Source organism: Condylura cristata, unplaced genomic scaffold, assembly GCF_000260355.1.
Source record: "Condylura cristata isolate star-nosed mole 26May11 unplaced genomic scaffold, ConCri1.0 scaffold00023, whole genome shotgun sequence".
NCBI classification, from domain to species: domain Eukaryota; kingdom Metazoa; phylum Chordata; class Mammalia; order Eulipotyphla; family Talpidae; genus Condylura; species Condylura cristata.
This window is the reverse complement of record NW_004567124.1, coordinates 30,390,761-30,403,211: the sequence shown is the minus strand read 5'-3', so window position 1 is coordinate 30,403,211 and position 12,451 is coordinate 30,390,761.

Below are 12,451 nucleotides of genomic sequence, written 5' to 3'. Positions count from 1 at the left end.
CCTTCAAATACCATTCTCTCTTAGGCTGAAGGCCATGTAAATTCAGCACTTAATATTTGTAAGAGGCAGACATTTCACAAAACCCTAGAAATTGTTATTGTATTCTACCTGGAATTCATATTCATTCCATTTTTGTATAATTTCCTAAATTTATTGAATAATCAAAATGTGACAGAGTTAAAAATTAAGGACCTTGTTAGTTTGGTTTCTATAATTGATTATTGCCCATATTCCAAAAAGCCCAAGGTATGTGGCACGCTTCACAGGGCTCTGCTTTTATTTCTGTCAAAAGGTAATGAGCTATGCGCTGCCTTTTCCTGACAGGAGATGTGAACTGACTAGGAGATGAATGTCTTTGTAGAGACAAAGTGAAACAAAGCCTTTTCCAAATTGGGCTCTGGCTCAGACCTATGTAAGGAGGCAAAAATCTGGTGTCTACTGGCATACAATTTTACAGTCACATATAATTGTATTTTCCCGAGGAAAGTAATTTTTGAATTAAATATTACCATCTTGGAGTATGTTTTCCTGCAAAAGGTAACACTAAATCATTAAAAATTCGTGCAGATTAGGTTATTAGATTTATTTACAAAGAGTGATCTTAGGTATGTGAGAGCATTGGTTTTGAGGGACTGAAACACATGCAAAGAGGAGTAGGGTTCATTAAGACAGAGGAAGAAAATGGGAGTCGAAATCAATAGTTTGGATAAATCTGGTTTGGGTTGTTTTGTTTAGCTCGTGATGATACTGTGTGGAAATGTTATTGACCCCCTTTGCAGAATGGGCCAACCCAATATTATGTGGCCTGTCCTAGAGAAAAATGGAAAAGGTGATGTGTGCTGCTGTGTGAGGGCAGGGAAGGCAGGACAGACCTCAAAATCATTAGCATCGTTTGTGTAGATAAAGGAGAAAATCATAGAATTCCAAAGCTCATCTAATTAGTGAACTATCCTGAAATTTGTTATTATAATGAGAGAGGCCATGTTTATTAACAGTGACTTCCTTGCTCATTACTTTGTAAGAAGTGAAATAACTGCAAGGAAAGTATCTAATATTTCAGGAAATGAAGAAAACTGTCTTCACATAAGGCCTACTTAAACTAGGTCACCATTTTGGGACTACAAAGAGGTCAGTAGAGAATAATATCAAGAGAAAAATTTTGCAGTCTATATTGAAATCTGATGGCACTATTATGCAGGGAATAGCTAGAGAACTTTAATGCTCAAATCATACAGAAGAATGAAGACTCATACATTGAAGCCAACGAGGGAGGTCAAGTGAGGCAGGAGAAAATGAAGATTTACCCAAAAGTCAAGAGCATCCCTGAGAATTGAGAAGGAACAGCTATTTAAAAAAAAAATGAATTAGACCAGGTATCAACAGGGAATAATAATCAATGTTGTGGATAGAGATTTGTTTTAGTAACATGGGTAGGATAGAGCCAAGGAAGGTGAAATGCTAGGAAAGATGGATTCTATGCTTCTTACCAAAGGACCCCCAGATAGATAATGATAAACAAAACCATCTGCTGGCCTGAAATTGTAAATGACAGAGGGTAAAAAAGGAAAATAGCTAAATAATTTACTGTTGCTGCATGGAATATCGCAAATGAATCCTTTTTTCAAACAGTCATTAGCAAAACTGGAAGAAAGGCTACAGAATCAGTATAGGGCGCGGCACCTCAAATAGAATGGAGTCAAAAGATTGAGGGGCAGGGTGTTGAATCAGGTGCGAATGTGGGTGACTATAAGGAGCCTGGCTTCAAGAAAAACAAGGAAGGCATCAGTTCATTAGCAAATGAAATCCTGATAACAGTGTGAAATCACATAATAACTACTTTTGTTTGTTTTTCAAGAAAGGATAGACCTAACACAATTAAGAGAGAAATCTATCTATGAAAGTGGTTACAAATACTCAGATATTCTTAAAATTTACCTTCATCCTTAGGAGGAAAGGTATTTTTGTGGATGTGATTCTATGCTGTAATCTTAGTGAACACTAATAACTATTTTCTTATTTTGACATGGCTATTAAAGTTAATGCTCTGTATAAAACCTGTAAGCTTCATTTTTAAACTTCTTGACTCTAGTGCACAGTAAGACAATTTTATATTGCATCCTAGGATACATCTACAGCATAATTAGAACTAAATTTCCTTAAGTGTCTGTATTATGTTTGGGATTTAGTCTACACTGAGCTAGGCTATGCTATTCTATACCTTTATATATATATATATTTTTTCCCAAGGTGTGATGTGTGATATACTCAATAGATGTTAGGTGGCAACCACAGTTTGAAAACCACTCCTCTTGATTATGGACAGGATTGCCTAGTTGTAGTTAGAATAGTCATTTGTCCTTTTTTTACTCAAATATATTCAACCATATTCTTTTTATTGAAAATAATTGACTTTTCCATTTTTTTGGAAGTAGCTTCAGGCGACACTATTATCTAGCATGATCACAGATTTCTAAACCATCCCCTCTACTTTCAGCAAAATAACCTGTTTCAGGGTTAAATAAAGGTAAAGTTAAACAATGTCAGGAATAAACTTTTTAACAAAGTTCTTTTCCAACTACTCTGGGTCTTAGGATGAAATATTTAAACACTGAATCATACTTAAATGTGTAAGGCAAAGGACATTTGAGGGAAATAGTTACTGAATGTGGCTATGAATTAAATAAACACACTCGCAAGTTATTTTTTTCTTTTTTACAATTTGATTTTTTAAAAGACTTGAAAAAAAGACTGTCAGTAGACAATTACAGAAACACTTATATGAGCCCAATTATCTCTTTTTTTTGTTCATTTATTTATTAAGATAACACTGGTTTACATCATTATGTTTGTTTTAAAGGTTACAGGTTCAAACCTCTCCAAATGTATGTTTTCACACCACGTCTACCACCAAAGCCCAAGTAATCTTCCTCCATGTAGCCCAGTTATCCATACTTATTCTCTCTCCAAAACAAATGTTGGCAAGGGACTATGGTAATGGTACATGGGTGCAATGGTGGAAATTACATGGGGACAACATCTGAGAGGAGAAAGTATGCATTGAATAAAAATGAAGAATGATGCAAAAATTATATAAAAAAGATTTTAAAAGAGAAATGCTATCAATATAACAGTAAGTTATAAATGTTTTTTTTTCAAAATGGGAAGACAAAGTCTTTATTAATGTAATTATTTATGTATATTTTACATCATTGTTCATTTTTAAACAATGTTTTCTTATTTCCCCCTATCAGGTGTAGAGTCCATAGAATTTCCTCCTTCAGAATACTCAGTAGAAAACTGCTTCTGTGCTTTATTAGGACTAGGAGACAGGTTGGACTAGTGAGAAAGTTCTGTTAGACCTTTAAGCACATCAAACTTACTCTCCAAGTTTTCAGGACCCTTTCATTGGAGAATGATATGTAAGGTTCAGCTTCTCAGAGAGCTCTTACTGGGTCTCCTTGTTAACTAATTTCCTGACTTAAGTTAGATCATAATAAACAAAATATGAGGAAAGGGAACGCTTTCATATTAACAAGTAGAAGTTCTTTTTCCAGTCATTATTGCTTTCCATGTCTGCGATGTAACCTAGGACAATTATTTCCATTAGTTCTAGGGCAAACGAGAAAGCCAGATCATTAGTAGATAGGAATTGTGGCAAGTGAACGTTTATCTATTAGACTGGGGAAAATACACATGCATCAATTAACTAGTTATCTTTTAAGTTGTAAAATGACAAGAGGCTGTACTTGTCTATCTTTACAAAGATACCTTTACCTAGAGAGAGATAACTCCTGTCATATTATCTTACTACTCTTTCTTTCAAAGTAGATCTCAGTACTCTTAATCTTGAAAATATAAGCAGTATCAATTAGAGATAGTACACAGAAATGACATTGAATATATGTGCCTGTTATATAAATCCCCCCCAAATGAAAACAATTCTTGAATAAATGTTAACTACAAGAGAAAATCATTATCAAACAATGTGTTTCTTGTATAAATATGAATAAGTCAGACACAAAAATATAAATGTTGAGAATGTAAATCCAGCTTCAAAACAATTTCATCCCCTACTTTTGGAGTAGTCTGGCTATTATAAGGTCTATCTTTTTAAATATTTTCAGCAGTCTCAGAGAGGTAGAGAGAGAAGTTCTATTGTCTACAGATTGGAGATGAGGAAACTTCAATATAAAGACAGAATACTGCTTGCTCAGAGCTGTTGTGCTCCTTCATGTAGGGCTGCCCAAGCTCCTTTCTGTCGACTCTTTTGGGACTCTTTCCACTCCATCACGTTTAACAATCTATGAGATCTCCAAGTTCCGTCATGGATATGACAGCGTAGTGTGGGGAAAGGGACATGCAGACTTTACCACTGCAGTTTATTGTGGCCCAATATACCCTAGTAACACAAGCACACTTGTGACACAAAGAAGCACAGTTCAAATCCATCCTTTTGATGTCCTCAGGTGTGGCGCTCCCAGACAATCAGGTGCAGCACCTTCCCTTGCACAGTTGATGGCCTTTCCTGAAGGCTATCAAACATAGCTGCTGAGATTGCACGAAATAAAATGGCTGTCACCAAGCCATCTGGTACATTTGAGCTTTTTCCCCCTCTAAGATGCAAGTTTTCAGTTTACACAGCACTTCAAATTCGTAATACACTTGACTAAGTCATTAATATTTCACTTTCATTACCATGTATTAATAACACAAGAATTTAGAATGATCTTGTTCATCTAACTCCTAGAAAACAAATAATTACATTCGTGCATATTGATTGTCAGATAACTAAAGATGTTTAGCCTGGAGCTATGAGAAATCCACCAGCAGGCCCAGTTTTGGTTCTTAGCCATGTTCAAAGTATATCAAATTGATATCTATGAAACACTGAGACAGCAGGGAATACATTCAGGGAGTTAGAAAGAGGAGCTCTTAAATGGACCCCATTGTGCAAGATGATCCTTGGGAGGCAGTTTCATCAGCAGAAGGTTAGAAATTCTAAAGAATGCACAAAGGAAAGGTTAACAACTTTGTCCTATGAGTTTAATCTTATTTTATATATGTTTGTGTGTGTGTGTGTTTCATTCTTTTACCTTTTCTCCTCTTTGTCTTAGTGAATAGTGGGTGGTTCTAATGTTAGACATTATTCAGTGGCTCAGCATTCACTTAGAGCATAGCTGTCTATCAAGAGTTGCGTGTTGGGCTTGATCATTGGCAATTTACCTGGACAAACGAGTATCATTTCCTGCTTACTAGTGAGAGAGAGTACTGGAGACTAGTGAGAGGGAGCCCATTTGTGATGCAAATGAGCTAACTTAAGAAATGATAGTTCTTCAACTTTATTTAGGAATATTTGTATATCACATTGTGCAAAATTAGGATATACAATTGTTATGTGATGCATATCACAAAATAATTACCACCATGTCAGGTTAACACCATGTCCATTATCTCACATATTATGTGTGTGTGTGGTGAGATCATTTAACACTTTTCCTTTCAGTAACTTTCAAATATATAATATCATTAACTCTAATCATCATGTAGATCACCAGAGTGTGTTTATCTCAAGCCTGGAAGGTTGTATACTTTGACCACTATTTCTCATTTCTCCCATCCTCTCCAGTCCCTGACAATCGTCAATCTGCTTTTCGTTTCTAAGGGTATGTTTACTTATTTTAGATTCCACATAAAAGTGATATTATATGGTATTTGTCTTGCTCCATGTGATTAATTGGAATTACATAATGCCTTTAAGGCCCCTTCATATTGTCACAAATGGCAGAATTTGCTCTTTTTTTTAAAGAATAATACTCCCTTACAAATGTGGTATGTGTATATGTAGCTATGTGTATATTTTCATTTTCTTTATGTATCCATTCATTGATACTTAAATTGTTTCCATGTCTTGGATATTATAAATAATTCTGAAATAATTGGGGTTCAGATATCTCTTCAAGATAGTGATTTCATTTACCCTGCAATGGGAATCCTTGATCATAGATTTGTTCTATATATAATTTTTTAAGGAAAATCCATGCTATTTCCCATCATGATTTTGCTAATCCCATTCCCACCAGTTGTGAACAGTGATTCTCTTTTCTTTATATCTTCACCAGCATTTTTTAAAAAAATCTTTTTGATAATAGCCATTCTTCAGGTGATGCTGACCCTCCTTTTCATATACCTGTTGTTTATCTAATTATTTTCATTGGAAAAGTTGTCTATTTAGTTCCTCTGCCCAATTTTTAATCAACTGATGATGATGATGATTTGATATTAAGTTATATGTGTTCCTCAAATATTTTGGATATTTTATGCATATATTTTCTCCCATTCCATAGGTTGACTTTCATTGTGTTGAATTCTTTTTTATGTAGAAACTTTTAATTTGATGTAGTCCCACTGCTGATTTTCACTCTCATTTCTTGTGGTTTTGGTACCATCTACAGAAAAGTATTGCTAAGAACAACTCCAGAAACTTTTCCCTGGAGTTTCTAATAGGAGTCTTATGATGCTGCATGTTACATGCAAGTCTTTAATCCATTTCAATTTAATTTTAATGAGTGATGTAAGATAGGGGTCTAATTTCATTCTTTTTATATCTGGTTACTCAGTTTCTCCAGCACCTTTTGTTGTTTTAACCATTGAATGTCTCCTGTCAAGTCTTTGTTGATGGTATAAAGATGGGTTTATTCCACTTGATTGTGTTCCACTTGTCTAGGAGTCTTTTTTTTTATATTCAAGTGTGCCAATTGATAAACAAGGAAATTTCTGACTGTGATAAGCTCTGTGAAGAAAATAAAACAAGTACCTTTAATTAGTGTATGTGTAAGGAAAGAGACTCTCCTTAGATAATGCTCAAGAAAGACCTGTTTAAGAGAGGATGACTTGCTAAAATGAAGGCTATGACCCAGGTCTATAAAGACCTAGGAGGGCATAGGGATATAAGAAATAGCAATGAAAAGGCCAAGGCCAAAAGTTCCTAGCTTATTCTAGAACACAAAGAAGTTCAGAGGGAGAGAGCAGAGAGAGAAAATGGAACCCTTGATACTCAAGAGAATTTTCTGATGCTACTGCCTTGCTTAAAGTGGCAGATCATACAATGCCTCACAGACCAAGAGAAGGAGTGTGTTTTTTCTTCTAAGTGCAGTGGGCACGCATTGAAACCTATAGTGTTAAGCAAGAGATTAACATGGGGAAGGGAAATCTGGGAATCAGGTTTTCTCTTTATCTACCCAGTGATACTAACCACTAGATTGGGGAAGGCGGTGGAGAAGTGAAGGAAACAGAGCCCAGTGTAGGGTTCAGATAGGCAGTTATGCCCATTGAACCCTAATGTCTTTTTAGTAGCAAATCTCCTGATGTTCCCAGGAGAGTTCAATTACAGTTTTCATCTCACTATTAATCATTATGACTCTTTTTTTATTCTCAAAAATGTCATTTTAGACAATTAAGCAGCTTGGACACATTAACTACCAGCAGTTCTCCAATCTTCCTTCTAGCTTGCATATATCATCAAGGCAACGAGGAAAGATCTTGCATTACAGAAGTTTGTTTTTCCTGCCATTTTGGAGCCACTACTGTTAAGTCTGGAGAAGGTGGTTCCCTCTCTTTCTGCCTGTGTTGCTTAGTACTGTCTGCTCCCCATTCTTAAGTCCCTATCAAGCTAAGAAGTGTCTTTCAATCATCAGTGCCACTTCTCTAGGGGGACCTTTACTACACCACTCGATGAAACTTTCTTTCTGAATTCATCCTCTTCTAGCCAGAACAGAGTAAATCATAGACAGCAGCTGCGGTTGAGGTGGAGAAGATTCTCTGAGGCTGATGACAGCTGAAGTCTCTTAGGACTCCCGTGCTGTTGGATACACAACCCCAAATAAAGAGTTTGTGCCAAGACTTTGCTCTTGTTTAAGTCTCCAAATCAAGTCAGCTTTAGTAAGCTACTGTTTCTCTTTGAAATCAAATGTTGGTGTCAAAATTCAGCTTCAGGACTTTCAAAGCCAAATCAACTTTAAATAATGGTGAAATTTCCCATGCTTAATATTTTGTCCTCTTACATTTCTTTTTCAGTTGTTTCATGCTTCTCTTTTGTACATACTGTAAGCTTCTAAAATGCCAAGAAAAGTGTCCTACTACAGAATATATGCACTTACACAATGCCTCTGCACCTGGAACTTTTTCTGCCTATGATTGTAACCTGTCGATTAATTCTCAATTTCTAAGGCTATATGTATTGGTTTAATGGAATCTTTCATCTTATTGCCAAAATATCTATATTCCTAGCTTGGACATAGATGCAACGATGACATATAAAGTACCCAGATCCAGAGGGCTAGGTGGTAGTGATCTAGGGGAGAGGAGATATCATACATCACCCACCTGCTACAAGGGTAGAAAAAGTCTAGCTTTAGACCTTCAGGCATTGAAAGAGCTCTCAGAATTCACAAGTGCACACACTTTCCACTCTCCAAAGTTCACCCAACCCCCTCAAACCTTTGCATTTGGAATTGGGGACCACAGCCTTTCGTCCTTCCCTTGAATATGTGGAACTGGCAGAAAGAAGCCTTCATGTAAAATAGCTGGCTTACAAGGGAGGAGAAAACTCTTTTTAATAAGCAGATGGTCTCTATAGATGAGGGAGTGTTAACATTAAAAACATATGCTCAGTAGAGGGAGGGAGAAACACAAAAGAGGATCACAAGGCGCATGGTCTCTGTAAACAAGTAGTCTTTGTGGAAGTTTCTCATGTGAGGGAAACAGTTTTACAGGGTGGTATGAAGAAACTTGCCTGAATAATTCTGACTTCATCTGCAAGACTGTTTACCTGACATGAATTGTAATAGCACATAACTGAGAAGTGACATCTGGAGAGATGATAGCTAGATGAGCTTGTGTTTGTTTGTTTGGTTTTGTTTTCCAACCCATTTGATGAAATAAAAGCATTAGGAAATAGTTGTGGTGATCTTGCACTCAATTTTTGTGTTCATAGCAGAGAAACATAATGGACTTTTGATCAACATCTTATATTGGCTTTGTAGTCATGGAACATACATAGATGAATACAGAAACAGGTAGACAGACCATATTATAGTTATTCTAGTGATTTAATTTTGAATTAAGGTCTTTTTTTTATTTTGGAGCTAGACTATGCTTCAAAGATGGGGAGAACTGAGAAAACAATGAAACATCCCCATGTCAAAAATATTTAATTGTTCATGAAGAGATAAGAGGAAATTGATATAGAATCATAGCTTGTTTTATGATCAAGTTAGTGTTTTTTCTTTTAACTTTTTACATTTAAAGAAAATAGAGGTGACAAGAAAGATGATTTGAGTTAACACTGTAGAGTAATGAACACTTGATCAATACTGAAAATACCTTGATTCTGCCATTAACTACCTGATGGCTTCAGTTAAAGTATTGTTATCACTTCTGGTTTTATTTCCTTGGCTATATAACAAACAGGCTAATCTGTGTCAGGAATCACAAACTCCAATTTCTAGTGGTCTAGGCTGGTATCTTACGTGAATAAATCTTTTAGGGCTAATTCTTTAGTGGGTAATAGACTTGCAATAAACTGGAGAGAACATGTTTTCTTTAAATGGGTACCTGATACTGAGTTCCAATTAATTAGAGAAGGCAAGTTATGTTTTCAGAGCTCTTAAGTATTCAGTTTTTAAAATTTGAAATCCAATTTTTATAAACCAGCTTAGCCATTCAAGGTGGGTAGTTAACTTAAAAAAAGAGAAATAAAAAATATATAGTCAAATATATGAAAAAGAAAAGGGGCTGCCAGAGGAGTGACATGTTAATTCAAGGATGGAAGTCTAAAGGAGAGTATGGATGGACATTGTGGAGAATGAAGTAGAGGGTACCTATATTTGAAGAGTATAAATTAGAGAGAGAGGGAGAGTGAAAATGTGTGTTTGTGCATATATGTGTACTGTGAAAAGAGAGGAAGCTAGGTTACTCCATCAATTCTTATTTTACTATGTAAATGTGTTTCTAGTTTTGTACTCCTTTTTCTTTTATTCTTTTCTTGCCCTGTTTTATTGTGATTTTCAAGTAAAGGGTCTGAATATTTAAAAGATGGGCTAGAAGTAGAAGAGGGGCAGTAAGTTTGAAAAAAGGTATAAAGAAGGGGGGAAGGGAAGCAAAGGGAGTTGAATTACCTGCAGATATTGTACTTGGGGAAGTCTGTTATTTCAAGCTTGACTTATCTTTACTGTGGACATAAAATATGATCAGGGAGTATGATGTCAGTGCATCCACTCTCAATAATTGATATGATGAATAATCTCAACCTTCCAACACCTTCTGTATCTCCCCACATCTCAAGAAACTTCATTCATCAGCCACGTTTGAAATGTTTAAGTAATCTCAGTGATGTATGGAACTCTGACACTCCCTTGTTAGAAATTCGTGCTACTAACATTCTATCAAATTAAAAAGCCACTGAGCTCTTGTGCATAAAATTATCATAAATTACCTTCTGAAGGTTCATTGCTGTTTGGAATGTTTAATTGCTCACTCAGCTGAACTTTAACAGCTCGGTATTATTAATCAACTTGTCAAAAGGTTTTTCATTATGTGGTCCTTAGACAGAATTGGTAAAAGTACAAACTTGTACTTAAGTTAGTGTGATTGTCACAAACAGCCAACAAATCTTGATGGGGTTTGACATCTTTTGTACACTAATTATGATATTTTTATAAAGTATTTTTAGGGATAGTGAGTTGTACAGTTGTCAATAAAGAAAATGAATTCTAGAGAATTGTGCTGACCATTTAAGAGCAAAGGAACACAGCTGAAGAATGATTCTTTACTTAACAATGCTCTTACAAATGTCTGCTGAATTATTGTAAGCATGATTGATAAACTTCAGAATGTTATCTACAACTAAATGATGGCCTCTAATGTGATTTCACAGTGCTTTTTTGATTAAAAACCATTTGAAGCAATAGGTTATCATAGATAATTGAAATGTGTTCTGTATAGCAGTATAATGAAGACTGGGGTGTCTCATTTTCAAAGGAAGGTAGCTTTTTCTTCATCTAAGCATGGACAAATCAAAAATGAAGAATTCTTACTGACTTCTAGTTGCCTCATCTTTCAACCCCTAGCTCTGAGGTTAGCTCAGTGGACATTGGTTTTACTTTCATAAGCTCACGGGCAAGAAGAGACTTAAGTAAACACAAGAATAAGGCAGCATTTTGCACTGTGCATAATTATTCCCTGTGGTTTGTTTTTTCCTCTTTCTGACTCTATGTAATTTTTAAAATTTGTGCAAATATCTAAGAAATTACCATGGAAATACTGTTTTTGCATGAACCACATCTTTTCACATCTCTGAAGTAAATATGCTTCTAAAAACCCAAGAAATAAATAACATCCACCAAAGGAAGTTGTCACAGTGTAGTGGTGGTTGAGGCTATGGCAGGGTAGAATTAGAAGGCTACTACCCTGAGATAACGGGTCATCTTGCCCTAATAAGATCTTTCCAGCTGCCTACTTCCTGTGACCATAGAAGTAAAAACTAGAATCTCATTATGATGCTGTCACTACAGTTGAAGCTATAGGGCCACTCAGTGGATGACTAACCTTATTAAAATGATCTTTGGTATTGAAAACTAATCCTTTTGGTTGGGAAAGAAACTGCCTTTGCCAAAAGTTCTTTAAAGAAAAAAAAATGCAAGTGAGGTTTCACTATATTTCCCTCATTATTTTTCATGTGGCAGAGGATAGAAACAAGATGCCCACTGGGGGGGGGGTGCAATTTAGATGTAACAGAATCCTGGTCCTGAGATGACTGAGGGTCCTTCTCCCTGCCCATATCACACTCCAACCGCCCACCTAAAGCTAGTATTACACATACTTTCACTCAAAATCCCCATGAGTAAATGTGATATTAAAACTGAGGTCTATAATTAACTATGCCTTTGCTCTTACCACCAATGTTATAATCATTTTTTTCTGTCCCCTCCTGGACTAAGCAGAGTGGTGTAGCTAGGGATGCAAAACACCTAGTAGAGATTGAGAAATATTTTGCATTAGTGAAAATGATATTAACAGATAACACTGGAGCAGTGATAGAACATTTGTACTAAAAAGAGAAGACTGGCGCTGGGATGTACATCAATTGTAAAAATGACACAGTAAATACCTAATCATGATCATGATATTAAAGAGGATTGTGCTGGGCTGCAAGTCACACAACATTTAATGAGTGATGCCTAAGATAAGGCTTTATTATTTCTCATGAAACAAGAAGTCAGGAGATAGGCAATTGCTGCTGTTGATGCAGTTGCTCAAAAATGGCATTGAGGCCCTCCCTGGTGGCGCAGCGGGTTAAAGCACTGCACTGAGAAGCTAAAGCCACTTCCGCATGAGTTCAATCCCCGCCTGCCCCGGAGGTGACCACATGGCGCGGCAGACCTCTCCTGACCCA